General features: G+C 37.3%; 1 long non-coding RNA gene across 1 annotated transcript; it reads left to right on the top strand.

The window, feature by feature from the left end:
* The first annotated feature begins 7,689 nt into the window (after positions 1-7,689).
* On the top strand, positions 7,690-15,808 carry LOC122000074. Its single transcript, XR_006116923.1, has 3 exons — positions 7,690-7,926; positions 9,004-9,007; positions 15,798-15,808. It is a non-coding gene; the product is annotated as an uncharacterized LOC122000074 (long non-coding RNA).
* Positions 15,809-22,143: the final 6,335 nt, after the last annotated feature.

Genomic DNA, 22,143 nt, shown 5'->3' with positions numbered 1-22,143 from the left:
AATATACATGCTTGTTATTATATTAGGATTAAGAGCACACACTTCCATAATAACTAAGGTCTAGTTCTTTTACTAAGTCAGTACAAAAAGAACTTACCTAAATGATCCTACTCAATACACTTAAAGTGTATCAGTGTAATTTATTAGTCAAGATAAACTAATACTTAATTACACTACGTCTATTCTGATGGTTTGTTCCTTTCCATCTTAGTCGTGAGCAACTGTTTATAATTTATAGAGAACCGACAACATGATCTTCTAAGTGTGACTCCACACTCCATGTTATCTACTATATAAATTAATTGAACAATTACATTTAACAAATAAATGTAAACATTTGACCAATGTGATCCTTTATTTCAAAATAAATGTGTACAAAAGCTAAACTTTTAAGTATACACTCCAACACTTGCGGGGTTAGGAGCAGCACCCCTTCTCACAAAATAAGTCTCACGAGTGTCCCACAACGATCTTACAGTTCCTTTAGCCACTGCCCCAAAACATTTTGGGCGAGTCCTTGCCGTTACGGAAGGTGTTTCTCAGTAGTCGAAGCCTACAAGTGTTCAAACACTTATTGCTTCGCTTCTATGAGAAAAATACCCATAAAATCCATAAAAATAAAAAAATCACAGAAACTTATAGATCTATAATTTTTCATAAAAATTAAAATGAAACAAGTACATGCTTCGCACGTGGCTCTGATACCGCTGTTGGGACTTTCGGGCCGCAAAAACTGCTTTTTACGTTGCGGAAACCCCGAAGTCTTGCCACGGATCCGTGCGAAGATATATAAAATTTACATGTACATGTTTCCTATCCTAGATCTACACTAGATCTACAAGAAAATGAGTATACCTTTGAAGCGAAGCCCTTCGCAAATCCCGCTCGTCCAAATGTTGTCAGATCTCGAGTGTGTTCAAGTGTACACACCTCTAGTAGTATCCACATGAACAAGAAGTGATTCTCAAACCAATCTATATGGAGAAGGGAGCACCACAAGTGTGCTAGCACTCCCAAGGGCTCTTGGATGGGATTGGAAGAAGAAAGGAGAGAAAAAGAAGAAGAGGATTCTCATACACTTCTCTAAACTCTCTACTTACCCTTTCTTCTTGGATTAAACTCACTCACCTTCACCCTTCTTTCTTGGAACTCTCGGCCAAGAGGAGAATGAGAACAAGAAGGAGTTAAGAAGGAAGAAGACAACAACCAATAATCACAATTCAATGCCAATGAATCCCATATTCATTTGGTCGGCCACACATGGAATGCCAAGGGTCTTTGGCTCTTGGCATTCCATGCCTCTAGCTCTCCCTTGATGATGTGGAGATGATGTGGCAAGGATGTATTGGTTAGTCATGCCATGTAGGATGAGTCAAACTTCACCAAGTGGCATTTCATCAAGTTAAACTTGATGTTTCAACTTCCAATTTGGTCAAGTCAAAATTGACCACTTCTCTTCATTGTTGAGTTAAATCCAACCTTTGATTCAAGTCAATTTCAATTTAATGAATCTCAATTCATTAATATAAATTGACTCAATGAATCAACTCTAAATTAGACTCATTCAACAATTGAATCCAATTGAGTTTAACTCAATAAGTCTAATTTGGATTACTCTTAATCCAATTTTGGTTCATCATATGAACTTCATCCAATTGGTTCACCATATTAACCTAATCTCCATCCACTTGTTCTTTGTGTGTGACCCAATAGGTTCTTATTACGTTGGCAATGTTTCTAAATCTTATTTAGAAACATAAACAATGAGCGGCATCTAGTAATATATCATTGCTACCCAAATTACAAGAATGTTGAGATCCAACATCACCTTGTGACTACTAATTGTGACCCTTCACAATATATGACAATGTCCTTCTATCCTTGACATCTAGATTGATCAATTTGAGGCATAGACGGTGTCATCCTCTGATCAATCTAAATCTTGAACTCCAAGTAGATTCACTATAATCAAATGAGCTCAATATCTCATATTGACTCATTTGGGCATGGTCATGCACTTAGTGGTCTCACTCTATCAAAAATAACGATGTCACTTCCGTTATATAGGAGGGATAGATCTCATCTACATCATTCACATCCCTCCACATAATTTGTTACATACCCAGTAATCGCCTTTATAGTCCACCCAGTTACGGGTGACGTTTGACAAAGCCAAAGTATGCAACTCCTTATGTAGGGAACCATGGTGACTTCAGGCCAAAGGACTAATAGTCATACTAATAGTCACATGAGAAAGTATATGCACTCATATAACGATCCATGATACTTTCTCATGGCGGGTCATTCAGTATACATTCTCCAATGCATACCCATGTGTCAACTTGATATCTCTATATCCATGACTTATGAGATCAAGTCATCAAGTTGACCTACATGCTAGTCTCGTCGCATTAACATTATCCCTGAATGTTAATACTTGACTAGGAATGATTAAGAGTAGTGTTCTCTATATCATCTCACTATCGATTCAACCAATCGATTGATATAGATAAGAACCTTCTACTCAAGGACGCTATTATACTTAGTTATGTGGCACCAATACAAATAAGTATAATAACTATAAAGAAATGTCTTTATTTATATACAAGAATATGATACAACGAGTCCATATAACAATCATCATATGATTGGCTGTAGGGCTCTAACTAACAGATTGGACATGAATTCCTGGTCAGGTAGACTGGGTCGAAGACTTGGCAGATCGAAGATATCGGGCAAAAGTCTTGGAGGTCGCGTACACCAGGCAGAAGTCTAGGCGAGTCAAAGATCGGACATATAAAGGAAGTCCTAGAGGTCAAGATCAGATGTTAAGAAAAATTCCAAATGGGTGTTTGGTAAAAGGTAATTCTCCTTAGAGGAGCAGGTGATGACGCATTCTCTGTTAAGAGAACAGTTGGCATCGATTCAGCCTAGGGTTTCACTAAAAATCCAAAAGTCAAAATTGGATAGTTCTGAGACTGTTAAAATACTATATTTTTATTGTACTAACTTTGTTTTGCAAAGTATTTTTTTATATTTGGACTAACATATTTTGTAGGAGTAAAAATGCATAAGTTAGCGTTGGGTGAACAGTGTTCGAGGCGTCTCAGATCTACTCGAAGATGCCTTAAAGTTGTGTGAAAGTGCCCTAGATAGGGCAGAGGCATCCCTGAGTTGATGAACTTTGAGGATAAAGTTCTCATTGTGGGGAGGCACCCTGAAGCGCATGGAAGGCACCCTAGAGCGCATGGAAGGCGCCTTGGAGCGCAGCGGAGGTGCCTCAAAGTGCTTGGAAGGTGCCCTCAGGCAGATAGAGGCCGCAATCCGTGTAACTTATCGGTTCGACCTAGGGTTTCACTGGAAATCTGAAAGTCAAAATCAGATAGTCCTGAGACTATCAAAATACTATATTTTTACTGTGCTGACTCTGTTTTGTAGGGTGGAAGTGCCTCAAACATGGCTAGAGGCGTCTTCAATGCTCTATAAAAACCTTGTTCGACCAGCCCTTTTAATAGAACTTCAATACAAGCAACAACAACTCTCTACATCTTCCATTCTTATACACTATATGAAAATCTCTCCACACACCTAACACTGCCTCGACAATGACTACACATGAACTTCCATTTCAAAGTTGTCAATATAATTAATTTTAGTGCACTTGTACTTTCATTTCAAACTAATTGTGTAAATGTTCAAAATTTTAGTGGACTACTCAAAGTAAACACTCAACGAGTATGAGTCTTGGAGTAAAAGTCATCACAAGTTCCGAACCAATTAAAAATAACGTGTCAGTTTGGTTTTTGTTATTCTTCTTTTACTTCTTTATTTCCACTGTGATTTCTCTATTGTTTTATTAAAAAAACATGAAACAACTATGAGTGCTATTCAACTCCCCCTCCCCCTCTAGCACACTTTTCTATCATACAATTGATGCCAAAAAAAAAAGTGGCAATATTACTAATGTTAACAAACATCAAGTTACAACTCAAGTAACTATCTTGAACTTGTGTGTTTTCAAACTACATATTTGTAATAAAAATATGCATGGTAGAATTAATAATTTGTATTGTTATACAGTCAAAATTGAAAAATGTGAGTCATGGAGATATTGATGATAATACTAAATGTAAGATGCTTTATTGGTGTGTTGATGAAGTTGTACAGAAAGTTGAATTGTATCCGTAGATCCAAAAGTAAAAGTGTGTCACATTCCTCTTGATGGATTTTATTGAAAAGTCAGGATTGATAGAGTTTTTATGGAGAAGGTGAACCTAATTCACCCAAATGATGAAATATTTTTTCTCGAAAATGTAAAAGGAAGCACAGCCACTTGGTTATTTAAATTTATAGTTTTATTTGAGTGATATAGATTCTACTGATTTTAAAGTCATATATACTGTTTGTAAGAAAAGTCATGTTACTAGTTTGGATTGTTTTCACTTACTAAGAAACATATTGTTTTGCTTAAGTATGATGTTAATGATGACATGTAGTATTATAATTATTTGAATTTTGATTTATAATTATGTGTACATGATATTATATAATTATGTACAGTATCTATATGTGGTATTATAATTGTATTGATATTTGTATGTGGCATTATAAATATGTGTATTATATGTAGTTGACATTACACTCTAATTATAGCATGCACCGTGAGCTATGGATACTGTTAGCCGCAATGCACACCGTAAGTTACGGATTCTATTAACCACAACATGTGTTGCCAGCTACGGATGCTATTAACCATAGTCCTCAGCACGCACCATGAGCAATGGATGTTGTTAACCACAACACGCACCTAGCTGTGGATGCTGTTAACCATAATGTGCACCGTGAGTTGTGGACACTGTTAACCACAGTGCGTAATTGCGTACTATAAAGTGAGTTAACCGTAGCGTGCTAGAATACACTTTCGATGTCATAAGACTTTCAACAACTAACAGTTGTGGAGCATGTCAATGCGCGTTACAGATAGAATAATTGTGAGCTGTGGAAAGTTACATTTATTGTAGTAATTAGATGAGCTTCATCTTTTACAAGAATTGCATTTTTGGTAAGCAAAAATAATTATTTTAGTTGTCACCCTCGAGTAATTTATAACAAATCTTAATTCAACTCTTAGAATTTAGGAAAATTTCAATCTGTGATACTATTATTCATGGAGAAAGTTACAAGAACATTGTTACCAAAGAAACTATCACTCAAGAGGTGAAACATCCTTAACTTGGCTTCCAATGTTATCTATGTAAAATTAAATAAATGTTTGTCAATTTTTTCATTTGTATTCATTACAAAAATGAAGTATGATGTTTTCTTATTGATCGACATTTTTTTTCTCTATTCCCATTATTTTGTTAAAAGATAAAGTAAGTTCAAACCCCTCCAGAGGAGTTTTAAAACTTCAACGTGATAATGAATTGATTCTTATTTTATTGCCTTACTAAGAGATGTCGTCACTTGTGATCAAACTATTATTTCACTCCACGCAATATATTTTTTATCCATTCCACAAACATAGCAATTTTAACATATATGTCATTGTTTGGGCACTCAAACAATTATTTCTTAAATCTATTTGCAGTAGTAGTGCACGTAATTAGTTGAGTGCATATTCTGCTACTGCACGAGTATAAAAATTTAAGCGTAACAGTTAAAGAGAAAATATCACTGGAAAAAAAAAAACAACATGTGCCATTGTGGCTTACAAATATTATTCTTCATTTTGATGCACTTAAGATCAAATGTAACCATCTTGTTGGTGGAGTTGGCACGCATATCAAACCTTGCATTATATATAATAAGAAGAGATTTTAAGATTTTCTTATTATTCTTTTCTCAGAAGAATTCTTCTTATATGCATTACATAAAAATAAATAAATAAATAAAATACAATAAACTAGGGTTCGAATTTAGTTGAATGTTAATAAATAAGTAGGTGAAGAAGAATGTATTTAATGCATTGTTATGAAGATGTAACTATCTACCTACCTAACTGGCACTGAATTAAGAAATGGGAAATGTATAGTGTCAGCTGGAGCGGTAAATGGACTAAATATTCGTGAATAAATTTAGTATTCAACTTAGTAAAAATTTATTTATATTTATTCAATATACACAAGATTAATTAAACAAATAAGATTGAATAATTCGTTAAACTAAACAAACAAACTTGAATACATATACATTCAGCTCGTTAACATTTATGAACAATGTTCATGAACAATGTTCGTGAACAATATTTGTGAATAATATTCATGAACAACATTCGTAAGTAATGTTCGTGAACAATGGTCGTAAACAATATTGATAAACTATATTTCTTAATAAAACTCTTATCAATATACTAAATAAAAATAAAATAAAATAAACAAATAAGTTGGAATTATCAAGCTCAATAATCAATCAAACAACTAAAGATTTCAAACAATCAAAGAACTTTGAATTGAGAGATCAGTAACATCTAAACGAACCAAGCTCAGGCTAAGTTTGAATTGAGAGTTTGATAACATCTAAACAAATTAAGCTCAAGTCAAGCTTGAAACAGGCTCAAGCTCATAAAAAAAAATAAACTAAGTCAAGCTTGAACAATCATTTCAAAAACTTGGTTCATTTTAAACTCGGCTTGGCTTCGCACGGTTACCTTATTAAATAAGCTTGAACACACCAAAACTCCGTTAAGACACTTTGGAGCTAGAGCACTACAAGAAAAACCCTCATAAACATCGGTGGAATAACAACGATTTTAAGCAAAATTCGATGTCTTTGAGTATTTTACACCGATTTTTCCAAAAACCAGTGTCTATAAGGGCTGATTTTTGCTCATAGACATCGGTTTTTAAGCCGATGTCTATGAGCGCCTTTTTTTTCATTAATAGACACCGATTTTAACAACGGTTTTTAAAACCCGGTGTCTATGATAAAATAAAATAATATAATTTTCCCACCAATACTTAGCCGAAATTTGTAACACTTTACTCTTCCCTCTAAACCTAAACTTATATCGCGCCATCTACCCATACTTAGCCCTAAACCTATATCGTTGCTACGGCACCACCACTTCCCTCCGGTCATCTCTCTCAGCCCCTCATCTCCCTCTTCTCCTTCTAGCGTACCTGCCTCTCCCGATCAGGATCAAAACCACCTGCTTCGGTCCTAAGCAAAATCGCAGCATAAATCGTTCCATTCTGCCACCTCGTCTGACTCGCTTCCTCCTCCACGATCCCACTGCACATGTGGAAAGGGTTCTTGGGGTTCTTCACAATCACGATCATCTCGGGCAGGAAAAGGGGAAGCTCGGGGAGCTTCGGCTTCGCCCGCGCCAGCAACACCGCGATGCTCTCCTCGCCGCCCGCCCTTGCCTTTGCCTCGAAAGGAGAGGGGTTCCGCTAGATGAAGTCTTTAAGGCCCTTTTCGCCGCCTGGGAAGCCTCCGGTGAGGCCGAAGAGCTCCTTTTTGAAAGTGCCTTCGTCCACGCCGACGGCAGAAGGCGGGGCAGGAGCAGGTGGGGAGGCGAGAGGAGGCGAAGGCGGCTGTTCCATGGTGGTCTGCTGGAGCTTGTGGCGGATGCCTCGCTCGCCGTTGCAGAGGCCGCGGCCACTAGTAAGATTAACACAAATGCATGAACATGATGTTGCTGTTTTCAGTACTCGTAAGATTAACACTAGATAAGTGAACGAGGGTTATTATTATTTTTTTATTTCCTCGGGCACGGCACCGCGGCTCGTCTCCTCCCTCGCCGCAAACCCTAGCTCGTCCCGGAGGGTCAAATCTCCCCTAATTGTTATTGAATCATCTGATTTATCTCATCTCGATGTATGCTGATCAGATATCATCGGGGAGCAAGAGATCTATCAAAGAGCGTCTGCACGGCGATCTCGGGGGAGATTTCAGCCGTTCGAACGTAGTTTTGGCTAAAAGGTACACTTTAAGTCTTTAACTTTCTTACGAATAACGCGCAGGTAGTCCTTTCTATTTTTTTTTTCCTTTTGTTTGTGAAATATATAATCTGTAGATTGTTGCTGTGTCTATCGTCTACGAATCTGAAATTTTCGACCTTTCTCTTAAGGCTAGCTCAATTGGAATTGGGACTAAAGTTCTCAAAGTTAATATTTATTTTTGAAACTACTAGTAAAATTTCTAGATCCATTCAGTATATGCCCTAAAATTTGGTATGTCATAATTTAAATATTGTTTTGATTGAGTTGAATTGTTATGCTGCCATATAAGTTGTATGGCATTTTTTTTCCTTTGGCATGGTCTGGCAACATCACGTACTCCCAACTTATTGATAAACTAATGAAGAAATGGATGATATGTGAATTTCCAAGTCTTATTTGGAGATACATACTTGGTGACCAGGTAAATACTCACAATTAGATATTGGTATGACCAGTAGTAATGAAGCATCACTTTTCTGGCTAGATTGGTTTGACCGAATTCTTTCCACGATGGCATTAGAAATTTAAGATATGCAGTTATGAGGTCAACTCAGCTTTCCTAAGCTTTTCTGAGGTTAGCTAAAGTTGCAGTACTAACAAAGCCTTGCATCTTTACTAGTGGGAAAGAAATTGCTCCACTAAGTCCTTATTGTGTGTCTGACAAGCAATTCAGATTGTTTTGACACATTTCAGAGATCTACATAAGCAATAATATTTTGTTGCAAGACATAATACCTCAAATAATGAACGATTGGTAATAGAAACACTAGTAATATTAACACAAATGCATGAACATGATGTTGCTGTTTTCAGTACTGATTGTAATACTGAGCCATCTGCAATCTTTTTTACAGAAGCAACTAGCATTTACAATTGGCCAAGTTATTTTCTCATCAGAATTTGTTAATTTCTAAATTTTATGTGTTACACGATTCTCACTTATTTAATCTATGGAATGTTGACGGTGCCACATACTGTGTTAGGTAGCGCAAACACTATAATTGCACTTGCTGGTAACAAAGCTGACCTGTTGGAATCTAGACAGGTTTCTGCTGAGGCAAGTTTATTCCATCATCACTTCTATTTCATATCATATTGTAACACATTTTGCTAATAATATGTTTTGAGGCCTTGTTCTTTGAGGCGGGCTACTGCCATCTTATCTAAAGCTGAACCTATAGCAGTAAAGGAAATATGATTCTGATTAGGAGGAAAGAAGTTAACCTAAAATCATATATTTGATAGTTTATATTTTGCAACTTTAAGCTTATCTCCAGATTAATTGGTTTTTCTGCTGCTGTATATACTAAATAAATCAAGCTTGAGAGTCAAGAGTGGCCAGCAGGATTATATCAAATGATTATTCTGCTTAGATTCACTAGTTCTGTTGTTTAACTTGAAAAACCTCAAGATAGTCAAATCACCTAGGTGGTAATTCATACCATGAATTTGTCTCATTTTCATTCAATTGCCTTCTGATCAACATAGATCGTTATTGGTCCTTTATCATCTCTTTATTTGGTCATTTATTGTTTCCAACTGTTTGAAAAAAAAAAACACTCGCCTCTTGCTCATCTCTGGGCTTATAAGTTGATCTATTGAATTCTCAAGTGGCTTATGCAAAGAGGCTTCCCTATTTTATACTCGTCTATTCCGTGATTGGCCTACATTTTTGCTACTTGTTTGTGACTAAACCAAGTTCATTTCCACCTACTCTAATTGAGGAAGTGGTCGTTATAAATACATGGTAGACTAGTCAAAGTTGTAACTTTACTTTTTAGCCAAGAAAATGGGCATCCCATGATTGCCAAATTGACTGTTTAATATATTTTTAGTTTCGTCTGAATTTATCTTGAGTGGTGAAAATTCACAACCGGCAGGAGGTTGCTATGGTGTTCATTAAATCCTAGTTTTCCCTGGCCATAATGGAGCAAGTCCACTGTTTGTCTTTTCCTACTCGTTCTTCAGACTAACGCATTTTTGGTTTTAGCTAACACAGTGGATATCATTGTTCCCATGTCTTTGTGGTGTTAAAAGTATAGTAGTTGGATTTTTGTGCTCGGGTCACCTCTTTGAAAATCCTAGTTTCATCATGGAACGTCGCATCTGGATTAGTATATTATCCATGTCAGTTGTTGGCTGATGATATTGAGTTTCAACAATATACGTATGTCATTAAGTAGGTGCCAAGATGGAAATATGGATATATGCATTACCATTTTGTTTTATAAGGTGCATAACTAGTAATGCATTTGTGATACTGCAGGAAGCCCAGAGCTATGCTCAGGAGAATGGTCTTTTTTTCATGGAAACTTCTGCTAAAACAGCAGTCAATGTCAACGATATATTCTATGAAATTGGTAAATCACTTTCCGATTTTTCTTTAATCTAGCAAGTATGGTTCTATTTTTTCTTGGATGTGTGTTTGCATCATATTGTCAACAGTGTTTCTTATATTAGAATTTCGTTCGAGTGTCAATAATAACAATTAACAATTAGCCGTGAATTGCATTGTTTTCTTCTGAAGAAAAAGCAAACACCTTTGTTCCTAATGCCCGAGAAAAGAGGTGTTCAATCATTGCATCAAGCACAGGAAAGCTAATAGACATTGATGTTGAGTCTGTGAAGAACGCAGTGGGAATTTTTGAAGGCTCTAAAGTACTGATTAATTTTTGAACGCAGTGTCCAATCATTGTTATGTAAACCCTCATAGACATCGGTTTTCAATCATTGCCCGATGTCTTGAGGAAGAAAATGATTCTTGATTCTGGTAAAGTATGAATGCTAAATATGTTATGTAGGGTGCAAGGGTTATTGTAGATATGCTGAAAGAAAATCAAACTTTACATGTACTGGAACTTAACAATAATATGATTGAATATTCTGTATGACCTTATTCTTGGGCAATCTTTCATGTTTTTTTTATGAAATTCCTAGATCTTTTACACTTTGTTTCTGGTGTCCTTACTCCTTACACCTTATTTCCATGTGAAATTTTATAGGGTTTTGCAAGTCTTGCTGGAGCACTAGTTGAGAATAAGGCAATTCGATCTATACATCTCAAGCTAATAAGACTTACACACACTTAGATTTTCTATCCATGCAGTTCTTTCTTGCAGATTTAATTTCTTCATCAGATCTGTTGGCTTTCCAGTATTTAGTGATTGTACTACTTCTCAGCAATTATGTAAAACTATATTTCTTCTTGTTTAGGAAAAATAACACTTCTAGATATTGGCAACAATGAGATTGGTCCCAAAGGCGCCTTTAGCATCGCTGAGTTTGTTAAGAAAACTAAGTCCTTGCTACGGCTGAATCTTTACATGAATGACATTGGCGATGCGGTGTGGTTATTGACTATTGTTGCTTTATGCTCTGTTGCTTCACTTCTGAAACATAAATTATCATCTAAGGTGCATATATATTGTTGGGCGTTATACTTGGCAGACGAAAGGGTTCGTCCCTTTCGCTGCTGCAAACGCCAGGGAGACGAAGGGGCGTCCTTTCCCCTTCGTCTTCCTTAGCCTTCTTATAAGAGGCGTCCAAGTGCAGATCGAGAGGTAGAGTTTTTAGCGAGGTGATCAGGGAGCATCGAGAGATCGTGGGAGAGCAAAGGGAGAGCATTCGGCTGGGATTTGGTTCGTGAACGTTGAAGCACTTTCCGGTTGCTCCGTGATCGTGCTTCCGACAGCGGCAACCTCTTCGTCGACCGCCGGCGTCTTCGGTCGCGGTTCTTCGGGAGATCACTGTGAGTGTTTATAATTACCGCATCGTTTTTATTTTATCTTTGTATTGTTTTAGTTTTCATGCTCTCAAAACTACCAACAATGGTATCAGAGCATGTATAGTTTTGAAAGTATGAAAAACGACGCCAAAAAGCTCGTGTTTTTTCTTCTTCTATTACGAAGAAGAAGATGAACAGTAAATTGAATCGATTGAATTTTCATTCCAATCGATTCAAAATCGTGACAAATAAAAAGAAGAAGTGCTGAATCGATTCAACACTGTGCATGAATCGATTCATTAATCGATTTGATTTAATTGAATCGATTGAAATAAATTTCAATCGATTCAAAATCGTAATGTACAGTGCTTTCATTTTTTTTTTTTTCGAAGCACAGTGAAGGAAAGTGAAAAAACAAATGCATGCATGTTTTTTTTTTCTTTCTTCTTCACGTACATGCACAGTAGAGATTAATTAAATATATTTATTAATTAAATAAATACATAAGAAATGTATTATTGATTAATAAATAAATATATTTAATTAATTTATGGTCCAATTTATCAAAAATGAAATCAGACCAACTTGTTTAATCAAACCCCGGTATGGTTTAAATTATTAGTTAATTTAAGCAGACCAATTTGATTCAATGATACTTAAAGTAGGTTTAAATCATTTGTTGGTTTAACCAGTCTGGTTTATTATTGAATTAATAGGGTAATATTGATTACAGAAGTTGGACTGATCAAATGTGACCGGATTAGTTCCGTTGTGTCAAAATTTGATCTGAAACATTGGATTTGTTCTAATGAGTAAGATTTAATCCAATGGGCAATTGGACGAGTCAAACGAACCTGAGTTTGATTAATAAGTCTGTGATTGACTCAAATGGGCTTAAATAAGAACAGAACATAGGTCCAATTAGATTAGTTCTAATGAGGACAATAAACTAAGTTTAACATCCAGACTCCTGATTGACCGGTCTAATGGATCAGTCGACTTAAACTCCTAAAAATCGAGAAGATTTGTTTTTCTTGATTTATAATGATGGTATGCCTGTATAAATTGAATTAAACTGGTTTTGTACTGGTTAGTCGGTTTTGTACTGACTTATTTAAATTCAATTTTTCAGATGGCACGGACGATTACCACATTGACTCGTCGCGAAGTGCGGTGAAACCAGCTCCAAGAGGAGATTCAGGAGATAGAGTATAAGTCTGCTTATGGAGTTGACGGACATGTTAGACGGCTGGATAGACTATTTTGGAAACTTGAGCAAGAAGAGTTTCCAGTCCTGGACAGTTATAGGATCTGGGCATTGATGCATTCATTGCCACAGTATCCCAGGATAATAGCAGACTATGTATGGGGGCGTCATCAAGGGCGTGTCACATATTCAGTACTGTGTGAGGAACTACTTCACCATATGGGTGAAGAAGAGCCTGAAGAGTCTGAAGAGGACCAGGAGATGCTCGAGGAAGATCCAGAAATGGATCTAATGGAGAATCCTGAAGCTACCCCATCTGAGATTATCCCAAATGAGTCCAGGTTAATAGGGATAATGTTGGCTGCTATACTAGTGTTTGTCCTACTGGGAGCAGTGCTGACCTATCTAGTTTATTAGTGTTCTGTTTACTGTCGTTATGTACGAACAGTGTTAGCTCATCTAGTTTTTTGAGTCATGTAATAATTTCTGTTGTTTTGTACGAACAGAATTATATAATAAAAGTTATGTTATATGTTAACTAACTTGGAAATAATTAGTTCATTTCATGATATGATTAGTTCATATAAATATGATTCGTTCATATAAAATGATTTGTTCATTAGTTGGGATATGTGTAATATAATTGATCAGTGTTGATTAGATTAGAACATACAAATGATGAGTGGAAACGATGTTATCACTTGATTTTGTAAACTAACTCTAATTTACACTGAGTCAATAAATAGTTGCACATATATGAATTACACTGAAATAATAAATAATTTATTTATTTATGTAGATCATGGCAACTAAAACCATCATAGCTGAACTCAATAAGGGTGAGAAATTATATGGGGATAACTACAAAATCTGGCACCTCAAGATACAATATGTTCTTGAGGAACAAGAAGTTCTGGAGGCTGTAAACCAAATCATGGAGGAACCGGTTGATGGTTCCACAGCACAGCATAGACGTGACCTTGATGCCTATAAGGCATGGAAAAGGAAGGACTCCATTGCTAAGGGTATATTGATTAGTTCAATGGTGGATGACCTGGTATTTGAGTATGAGCCATTACCATCGGCTCATGCTGTCTGGGTAGCCCTTAGAGAGAAGTACAGTGGAGTCAGTCTGAGTAAGCTCCGTCAGTTGACTATCAAGTTTGATAGTTGTAAGAAGCGCTCGAATGTTACCATGGCCCAACATCTCAGGGAGATGGGTAACATGATTCGAGAGCTGAAGACTGCAGGTTATACGTTGACCGATGAACAGCAGGTTCAGGCAGTTATCCGTTCCCTTCCTGATTCTTGGGAAACGATGAAACAGAACCTGACCCATAGTGAGAGTATCAAGACTTTCACTGATGTCTCACGCCATGTGGAACTTGAGGCGGAGAGGATTGAATCCGCAAGGATTTCGGGTCAAGCTTTTGTAGCTGAAGGTTCTGGTTCCAAGAATAAGAACAAGTGGTTCAAGAAAGGAAAGGGGAAAGGAAAGGAGATTAATGCTGTTGCTGTAAAAAACCAAATCAAGAAGAAAGGAAAGAAAAATGGACAAAAACCTAGGAGCAAGTTGACCTGCTTCAACTGTGGCAAGAAGGGCCATTTTGCTCGGGATTGTACTGAGCCTAAAAAGGTAAAAACAATTTTGTCTTCTTTCCACGAGCAATATGTTGCAAGTACAGTGTTGTTAGCTGATTCGTATCCTTTGTGGATTGTAGATTCAGGAGCAACGAACCACGTAGCTCGTGATCGAGCTACATATGTGGAGTACCGTCAGGTACCAGCTGGCAACAAATGGATATATGTAGGAAACAATGCAAGAATAGAAGTCAAAGGAATTGACACTTGCAAGCTCAACCTACGTGGTGGAGGCACCTTGTTTCTACATGATGTCTTGTACGCTCCTGAGATTCGACGGAATCTGGTTTCCGTTATTTGTCTTCTTGATTTAGGTTACAATGTAAATTTTTATAGCCGTTGTGTGGAACTTCGAATTAACTCTGTGTTAATTGGATATGGCTATGTAACAAATAGTTTTATGGTTCTTGATGTAGAACCAAATAATAATAGTTGTTTTTCAAACATTGCTCTTACTAGTAATGCTGATGTTAATGATGAAATTTGGCATGCTAGATTGGGACATATAGGACAAGAACGAATGAATAGATTAGCTAAGGAGAGCCTATTAGGCACTCATGCTAAGATTAACTTGTCTGTATGTGAGCATTGTCTTGCTGGAAAGACGACTAGGAAACCGTTTGGTAAGGCTATTAGGGTTGAATCACCATTGCAATTAATTCATTCGGATATTTGTGGTCCAATGAATGTGAAGGCTAGAAATGGGAGTTCTTATTTCATTACATTTATCGATGACTTCACACGTTTTGGTCATGTGTATTTGATTTCTCACAAATCTGAAACATTGGATTGCTTTATTCGTTACTTGAATGAAGTTGAGAATCAATTGGAACGTAAGGTTAAAACCTTGCGCACTGACCGTGGAGGAGAATATTTGTCTGATCAGTTCAAGACAATGTGTAATGAGAAAGGGATTATTAGACAGCTTACTATCCCTGGAACTCCACAGCAAAATGTGGTTGCTGAAAGAAGAAATAGGACTCTTCTTGAAATGGTTAGGTCTATGATGGCGCAGGCTAATTTGCCAATCTCCTATTGGGGATATGCATTATTAGTAGCGACCTATATACTTAACAAAGTGCCTTCAAAGTCAGTTCCATCTACCCCACATGAACGTTGGACAGGCAAAAAGTCGGATCTGAGTAATCTGAGACCTTGGGGGTCAGCTGCCTACGTTCATGATAAGACTCACGAATATGGAAAACTAGGACCCAGGGGTAAGAAGTGTATTTTTATAAGGTACTCTGAGACCTCTAAGGGTTATGTTTTTATTGGTGAGCGACAAGATGGAACCATCTCTGAGATAGAGTCAAGAGATGCTACTTTTCTAGAAACTGAGTTCCCAACACGAGGTGAAGTTGATAAGACAATTCCTTTATATGAGATAGAGGAGGAGGATAATGTTCCTTTATCAACAAATCAGGAGATGCCTGAATCTAGTCAACCAAGTGGGAGTAATTTGCCACTGAATGAGTCAGTTTCTCAACAGTCAAACCTTCGAAGAAGTAATCATCAGATTATTCCTCGGAGAAGGTTTGATATTGAGAATGAGGCATTAATGGTTCTCCTAGTTGACGATGAGGAACCTCGAACAGTTGAGGAATCTATGAGCAGCTCAGTCAGAAAAGAATGGAAAGTTGCAATGGATGAAGAAATGGAGTCAATGAGAAAGAATCAAGTTTGGGATTTAGTCGATCTTCCTCCGAGCCGAAGGGCTATTGGGAATAAGTGGATTCTCAAAGTAAAGAGGAAAGCAGATGGATCGATTAATCGATACAAAGCTCGATTGGTTGCAAAAGGATATACCCAAATGGAGGGTATTGACTTTGAAGAGACATTCTCCCCAGTTGTGAAGTTTGTGTCAATACGTGTCATCCTAGCTATAGTAGCACACTATGACATGGAATTACATCAGATGGATGTAAAAACGGCTTTCCTTAATGGTAATCTTGACGAAGAAATCTATATGGTACAACCAGAAGGTTATGTTGCTGAAGGCCAAGAGAAAAGAGTATATAGACTTCGGAAGTCTATATATGGGCTGAAGCAAGCGTCAAGACAATGGAACATAAGATTTAATGAAGTAATATTATCTTATGGTTTCGAAATGATCAATGAGGATCATTGTGTTTACCTAAGAAAGGAAAAAGGAAAGCTTGTCATTTTATCATTATATGTTGATGTTATGCTAATAGCTGGAAGTGACATAAAGAGTGTGATAGAAGTTAAAAGTTGGCTTTCATCACAATTTGACATAATAGATATGGGAGAAGCAGAGTACATCTTAGGAGTGAAGATCGTTAGAGACCGATCAAAGAGGCTTTTGGGTTTGTCTCAAGAAGCTTATATCACTAAGATACTGCAACACTTCAATATGTCAGATTGTAATATTGAACAGACGCCTATTGCAAAAGGTACTGTCTTGAGCAAAAGTATGTATCCCAAGACTCCTGAGGAAATAGCCGAAATGAAGAAGAAACCATATGCCAGTGCTATTGGTAGTTTGATGTACACTATGTTGTGTACACGTCCCGATATAAGCTATGCTGTTGGCTTAGTTAGTCGTTTCCAGTCAAACCCAAGATCGAGACACTGGAAAGCGGTGAAGAGGATATTCAGATATCTTAAAGGAACAGCTGATTATTGCCTCTGTTTCCAAGGATCATATATGAGCCTAAGTGGCTACTCAGATGCAGATTGGGCAGGGGACCTTGATGACAGAAAATCCACATCTGGCTATGTCTTCTTACTGAATGATGGCGCCATCTCATGGAACAGCAAGAAGCAGGCTTGTGTAGCCTTGTCGACAATGGAAGCTGAGTATGTGGCTTGTGCAGCGGCTGTGCAAGAGGCTGTCTGGCTAAGAAGGTTCCTGAAGCATCTGAGAATTGCTGAGGACAGTGGGAGTCCTGTTACAGTGTACTGTGACAGTCAAGCTGCGATAGCTTTTTCCAAGGATCCCAAATATCACAGCAAAGGCAAGCATATAGAAATTAAGTATAATTTTGTAAGAGATATTGTTGACAAGAAAAAGATTATTCTTGAGTACATCCCTACACGGAATATGCTTGCTGATCCTTTTACTAAGCCATTGACTAAAGAGTCATTTCATGGGCATATGAAGTCTTTGGGACTTCGGAGAATGTAACAATTGTAAAGACATTTTGATAAATAAAAATTTCCATGATCTATTCAGTGTATATGTCTTGGTTACATTCGAATAAAAGTCTCGATAAGCATGTTGGCAGATTGGGATTGGTCCACTCACATGGACAATCATCTCTATTTGTTGAGTACGAATAGAGGTAAGACCGTTGCTTATGGGACAGTTTTTGTAGCTGTGAATAGAGACATACCCATAAGTTAAGGTCGCCTTGATATTTGTGTCAAGATGAGATCATTTGTGTAATGATTAGAGTAAATGCACCCACCATTTACTAAATCTGCTTGAAGCCAGATTAGAATTCATATGTTGAATTCAGGATTAGACATTGGGAATGTCTAGATCATAATCTGTACGATGTTAAAATTAGGATAAACATGCGCTCTTTTTGGTAAAGAGAATAACATCGTAGCATGTGATTCATACCACATGTGCTATGGCGACAAGAAGGGTTGTAGGAGAATGGATCCCTGCTTCTCTACTATGTGAGACCCTTGAGATTATAAGTTAATCTCGATTTTACCCTAAGTGACTATTTAGCTGTCTACTTGAAGTTCTGATCAGTGTCTGCTACTTTAGCATGTTTCCTATTGGCTATGGATGATTCGGTCTATGGAGCATAACTAGGAAAGCAACTGATTAGAGTGAATGGATTCTAGCTAAAAAGGAAGATTAATATTTATTTACATCTGCGACATTTATTCACTGGTACCGGTTACATTTTTAGTTCAGTACATAAAATGTAATTGTGAATAATTTGTTTGATTGGAGGTGTTGAACATGCTCTTGACATATGGTCAATATGAGGGATTAGAGATGTTCATGATGATGTAAATAATTTAATCTGGGGTAAAGGCAAGCCATTTATGTCTTTGATTCGTTCTATGGACATTTATGTCTCTGACTTGTTCTATGGAGCAGCTAAGTAAGGTGTGACAATCTTCTTAGCAATTGAATGCTCACTGTGCTTGCTGTCGCACGAACCATTTTCCCTAATGTATGGAATGGATGTTCTGATCTGGTCTTTGTGACTTGATCCTCATAAAGTCTGTGTGACTTATTTGGTCTTTGTGACTAAATTTTGCTCTGGTCTTCGTGACTTGATCCTCATAAAGTCTTCGTGACTTATTTGGTCTTTGTGACTAATTTCGCTCCGGTCTTCGTGACTTGATCACCTTGTAGTCTATGTGACAGACATGGTCTATGTGACCATATGGATTGACTTGGACGAGTGGGAGATGTTGGGCGTTATACTTGGCAGACGAAAGGGTTCGTCCCTTTCGCTGCTGCAAATGCCAGGGAGACGAAGGGGCGTCCTTTCCCCTTCGTCTTCCTTAGCCTTCTTATAAGAGGCGTCCAAGTGCAGATCGAGAGGTAGAGTTTTTAGCGAGGTGATCAGGGAGCATCGAGAGATCGTGGGAGAGCAAAGGGAGAGCATTCGGCTGGGATTTGGTTCGTGAACGTTGAAGCACTTTCCGGTTGCTCCGTGATCGTGCTTCCGACAGCGGCAACCTCTTCGTCGACCGCCGGCGTCTTCGGTTGCGGTTCTTCGGGAGATCACTGTGAGTGTTTATAATTACCGCATCGTTTTTATTTTATCTTTGTATTGTTTTAGTTTTCATGCTCTCAAAACTACCAACATATATATCTCATTGGAAATCATATAAATGAATTGATGTTACTCATCTTTATTGCTCTGAGGAATTTATTTACTTTCCATGTACTCTTAGTGATAAAAGTGAATTTATTATTTGCAAACTAAAAGTAAATTTATTTACTTTTCATGTACTCTTAGTGGTAAATAGTTATACCATTTGGGCCGACTACTAATGAATTGAATTTGAAAGATTAAATTGTTGTTTATGTAGTTAGATTAAAAGTTTTGGTTTGGATTATATTAAGTTCCCAGGAATGATAGATCTATCACTATATGATGTGGTTGAGATAAATGATGAATGTTTTTCTTTTTAAGCATTCCAATTAGTCATCTTGTTACCTGGTGCTCTTACTACTTTTTCAACTATGATTTTTAGTCTTGGTTTACTAATATATTATTTATGTGTTTTTACAGTTTACAAATCTCAAGTACTCTAGAGTTGAAATTGATGAAGTGCGGTTCGAGTGGGCTGAATGCATGCTAGATTACATTTGAAGTGCGGTTCTACCTTGTTGTGTTATTAAAAGAATGTTCTACCTTGATTTTGATATCTATTAGCTAGCTTTTGATGTAAAAAGATTGTTTGGGTATTTTATGGATACTGTTGTAAGAAGATTATTTATATAATTTGTGAATATTTGTGTATTTTATGGATATTGTTGAATGAAGAATATTTGTATAATTTATGAATATTTGTGTTTTTTTTATTATTGTCAGTTTTTCATTGTTTCGGAAATCAAATTTGTCCTGTTAAAAAATATACATATTACATCGGTTTTCCACCGCTGCAAAACCGGTGTTATTAACTAATATTACATCGGTCATTTACCGCTGCCAAAACTGGTGTTATTAACATACAATATTACATAGATTTTACACCGTTGATGAAACGGTGTCGTTAAGTGATACTACACCGGTTAATAACCGATTCGAAGACCGGTGTCGTTAAGTGATACTACACCGGTTTTAACCCGATGTCTAAAATGGCAGACTTTTAACATCGGCTTCATAGACATCGGTCGAAAATGAAATAGACACCGGTGGAAAACCGATGTCTATGAGAGTTTTTGTTGTAGTGGAGGGAGGTTGAATAGCTCGTCTCGCTCACTCGCTCGCATCGTAGATGATGTTGCAACGGATAAACTCAAAGTAAGCTCCTTTAATGCTAACAAGATGGATTTACTTAGTGTCTACCTCAAATGAGATTACTAATATAAGGATCCGACTCTCTCTCATACATCCACTATGAAAACACTTATTCTTATAAACAATCCGGAGGCGGAGAAGCGTCGTACAAGCTCACACACCAAGTAATACAAGAAGAAAGAAATGAGAAGCTAATACAAATGAAATCTTACAAGATTACACAATGAAATCCTAGCTTGCTCTTCTTGCTTGGAAATACCTCTTGATTAGCTTGGAAGTGTAGCAACACTCCTCTCTAAGCCTCCAAGAGCATATGTGTGTCAGTGAGAAATGTAGACAAGAGAGTTCTTTTGAAACAGTGCATGTCAAAACCCTTTTCTAGGGCTCTTCGAGCGCCTTAATCGCTTAAGCTTACTCTTAAGTGATTACCACGTCAGCAACCTACTTCAAATAACTATATTTTTGCAGCTTAATCGATTAGGCATACTTCTATTTACATGAGAATGACTCGTGAACAATTAAGATTCCCTCCTTAATCGTTTACCGTAACTACTAATTCCCATAAAAACAGCCTTAATTGATGGGCCTAATCGATTAAGGCTTGCTGAATCGATTACCCTAATCGATTCAACTTTATTTATTTCTCGTGACATTGAGCTTAAGTGATTACCCTAATCGCTCAAGCTATGATAATCGATTAGCTTAATTGATTACCAAACCCTAATTTCCAAACCTAAGTCTAGAGTTCCTTTACCCAATATCCGGTCAACCGTGACCTGTTAGGACTCCTCTTTGCCTAGCATCGGGTCAACCTTGACCCGTTGAGACTTTTTCATTAAGTGTCCAGTCATTCCTTTAACTCACTTAGACTTTTCTCCTCGTGCCAAGTGTCTAGTCAATCCTTTGATCCTCCTGAACTTTTCATCTCATGCCAAGTGTCTTATCATCCATGACCCACTTAAACTTTCACTCACTAGATATTCGGTCAACTTTGACCCACTTGGACTTCAACTGTCTGGCTTCACTCACCAAGACTTTTTCATTGTCTTGCTTCACTCACTAGGACTTTCTCACCTATCTAGCTTCACTCACTAGGGCTTTCCAACTGCTTGGCTTCACTCATCAGGATTTTCCAATCTGCCTAGCTTCACTCACCAGGACTTTCTCACCTACCTAGCTTCACTCATTAGGGCTTTCTTGTTGGGACCTTGATGTCTGGCTAGAGGGAGTGAATAGCCGATCACCCACAATGTTCACTTCCTACAACTTGTTAGCACACAGTGAAATACAAAAATAAGACTAACAAGTAGAAAGCTAAACCCTAGAAGACAATAAACTATAAAACAAATCGACACGTTGCGTTTAACATGGTTCGGAGATTAGGGCTCCTATTCCACGACGACCCCTAAGGTGGACAATCCTGATCCGTCGATGGATAACTCTCCGAAAAATCTCCAGCTAGCTCAAGTTCCTTGTCGGTGGAGAAACCTCACCACAAACACTTGAATACAAGCACACTGATCACATGAGGGCTTGGTAAACTTTAATAGACTTTAACCAAGTCTATTTTGTTAACTATAGCCAAGCACCTCGAGCTATCTTAAATATAGCTCAAGGGGAAACATCTAGCTGTGTTTCTCGTGACCAGTAGATTAATAA

The sequence above is a fragment of the Zingiber officinale genome, chromosome 7A (genome assembly GCF_018446385.1).
Source record: "Zingiber officinale cultivar Zhangliang chromosome 7A, Zo_v1.1, whole genome shotgun sequence".
In the NCBI taxonomy this organism is placed as follows: Eukaryota; Viridiplantae; Streptophyta; class Magnoliopsida; order Zingiberales; family Zingiberaceae; genus Zingiber; species Zingiber officinale.
This window is presented reverse-complemented; position numbering and strand designations above follow the sequence as displayed.